The sequence below is a fragment of the Microcebus murinus genome, chromosome 22 (genome assembly GCF_040939455.1).
Source record: "Microcebus murinus isolate Inina chromosome 22, M.murinus_Inina_mat1.0, whole genome shotgun sequence".
NCBI lineage: Eukaryota > Metazoa > Chordata > Mammalia > Primates > Cheirogaleidae > Microcebus > Microcebus murinus.
The window spans coordinates 32174017-32176931 of record NC_134125.1 but is presented as its reverse complement, the minus strand read 5'-3'; the positions used below and the strand labels follow the sequence as shown (position 1 = coordinate 32176931).

At 63.3% G+C, this 2915-nt stretch overlaps 1 pseudogene; it reads right to left on the bottom strand.

Annotated features, from left to right (window-relative positions):
* Positions 1-383: 383 nt before the first annotated feature.
* On the bottom strand, positions 384-502 carry LOC142863708 (uncharacterized; annotated as a pseudogene).
* Between the last annotated feature and the right edge of the window lie 2413 nt (positions 503-2915).

Genomic DNA, 2915 nt, shown 5'->3' with positions numbered 1-2915 from the left:
AGGTGCCACCACCAAAGATTCCTACAGTGTAGCCCATAGAACTCCCAAAGCAACGGGACGAGTTCTGGTCACATACTTGCTCAAAATGACATCCTGGGAATTCTTCTGCAACTCCCTCCCCTCTCAGACTCTCAAGGTTCTCAAGGTTTCCTCCAGCATGTCGGTCCCACACACCAGAGCTTTGGTCTGACACCTGACAGTAGAGATGGCACGCATGCTGCCGCGTGGCAGTGGTGTCACGGCTCGGGACAAGAGGAGGCCCCACGGCGCCGGGTAGGGCGCCAGGCACCGCGGCGGGCACTGAGGGTGGGGGTGATCCGCCGGACCGCCGCCCCACTCCCAGAAAGGGGACAGAACAAGAGGCAAAAAGGAAAAAAAAAAAAAGCCTATGGCACCCGGTATTCCCAGGCGGTCTCCCATCCAAGTACTGACCAGGCCCGACGCTGCTTAGCTTCGGAGATCAGACGAGATCGGGCGCGTTCAGGGCAGCGTGGCCAGAGATGGCAGAGGGAGCCCCTGCCCCGCTCAAGAAGCCGAGCCTCTCTGCGCTTCCCCGCCGCCGCCTCCTCCGGCCCCAGGCCCCGCGCCGGGCTGGGCCTGTTGAGTTCACTGGCCGGGTCTGGCGGGCTCCGCGGGACTGGGGTGACGGGCAGGGCGGGGCGGGCAGGGAGAGCCGGGCCGGGGTGGGGGGCTGTCTCTCTACACACACACACACACTCACACTCACTCACTCACAGAAGACGCGCCTCCAAGGCTAGACCCGCCAAGGTGGAGACCTTCCAGCCCCCCTCCTCTCCTCGCCTCCCCTCCTTCACCTACCCGCCCCCCACCCCCAGCGCGCCGCCACTGCTGACTGCGCACGCGCACGCGGGGCTCTCGACCTTTGCCCCCAGCCAGGGGCCGCCCTCCCCCACAACCCCTTTCAGCTGCGCCCCCCGCCCTGTGTGTGGGCTGCCGCCTATTCCCCAGGGCCAGGGCTGGGGCACAGCACATGGGGGAGGGGAGCGAGTGTAGGGGCGTCTCCCTCTCGGGATGTGTCCCATGGGTGGGGTGGGGTGGGGTGGCGTGGTTTGTGGGGTGCTGAAGAAATCAGTCCCCTCCATCTCCTACCTCTGGAAAACGCCCAAGGCCATGGAGAACTGCTGGCACCGCTACCTTGGGGGCCGGACCCTCCTCTGTGTCCTCCTGTGGCCCAGTCCAAGTGGCCTGGGCCTGGCTGGGGCTGCATTGGACCCCAACCACCCTGGCGTGTGGACTCGCGAAAAATCGGCGATTAGATATTGGATTCCAGCTTCATTGAGGTCATTTCACTAATGAGTGCACCGGGAAGAGTTTCCTAATCCACCTGTGAGGGTGGCAACTGAAGGAGAATTTTAAAGCTGACAGAATAGGCGAGGAAAGGCATAGGAGATTTCCACACCCAGTAAGGAAGTCTTTCCCGAAATGGAAGAAAGAAACGAGCAAACAGAGACACCGGTAGCCCGCCCGGGTCAGAGTCTGCTCCTTAGAGAAAGTACCCTGACCAGGTTCACCCGTGGGTGGGTGGCGAGCTAGCGGCATTCAGAAGAGCGAGGCCCGCAGTCTGTGCAGAAGACACCTGCACTCGGGCGTGTGTGGCGGCACGATTCACAAGCAGCTCCAAATGGTACCACAAAGAGAAGCCAGGGAGTTCCCGACGCCCCAGGTCTCCTCAGCCCAGGACTGGCTGCTGTGGGAACATGAAGCCCGGCTCCCAGTCTCAGAGCGGGACAACCAGGAGGTGTGATGTACACCCCGGGGTTCCCAGGAGGATCAGGCTGAAGCTGGGACTTGGCCTCAAAGTGTCCCCTCGCATGGCCACGCCCTTCCCCTTCCTGCTCCTCTACTCTTGGTGCCCCTCCATCCAGGGGCCAGACCTTACAGAGTCACCCGCAAGAGAATCCTGGTCCCAAAGGAGCCTTCTGGGGGACCCCTGCTGAGAGAGGTTGTGGGCATGGCCCGCTGGGGCTCTGCCCGACCCAGGGCTGAGAGATGCAACCTCCCAGCTCTGGGTCCCTGCAGGAAGTGTTGGCAAGCACAGGGCCAGTCCCCCAAAGGCCCAGGTGCAGGGAGCCCAGGCCGAGCAGCCTGTGGAAGAAGCCACGTGCCATGCCACCCTGGGAACACAACTGCAGGTCACAGCCCCTCCCACCTCCTCCTCCTCCTCCTCCTCCCCCCCACCCCGACATGGCGCAGGGCTCAGAGACACCTCAGACACTTTCTACCCAAAGTCCAAAGGACATCAGTTGCTCCTCCAAACCCCCACCCCTGCCCAGCGGACAGCGTTGTCCAGCCAGCCCCTGGGCCTCCCTGGGGTGCCCGCCACAAAAGTGCAGAAACCCACCGGACCGTCAATCTCAGTTTTCGGATGTTGTTGCCACTCTAAGGACCTGCAGGCCAGCTGGGGCTTCTGGCAGAAAGAGAGCCCCGGAATCCAACATGGAGAGCTGGGTGTACGTCCCCATGAGGAGGCGGTCCCCACCTCCCCAGCTCTCCCCTTGCGGGGAGCGGCAGCCGCGGGGCCTCAGAGAAGACACCAGGCTGGGCCCCCGCCACACAGCGGGAGCACGTCCCCAGCAGGCCACTTAGCTAAGGCGGCCAGTGGACGGTTGGGTTGCGCGAGACGCTGGGGCAGCCCTGCTACCGGGTTCCTGGGAGGGCGTCCTGGAACCAGCGTCCACACCAAGCCCTTGGAAGGCCCAGGCGATGGAGGAGCCCCATCAGGCAGGGGCAGAGGACGGTGACAGGTGACAGGCCAGGCGGGAAGGAGTCAGTCAGGCAGGGGTCGAGGAGGAGACGGGCTGGGTAAGGGTTAGGGTTAGAGTCAGGGCACAAGTCACAATCGCAAAGACCTGGAAGCGACCCGAGTGCCCATCGACCCACGAGTGCATAAATAA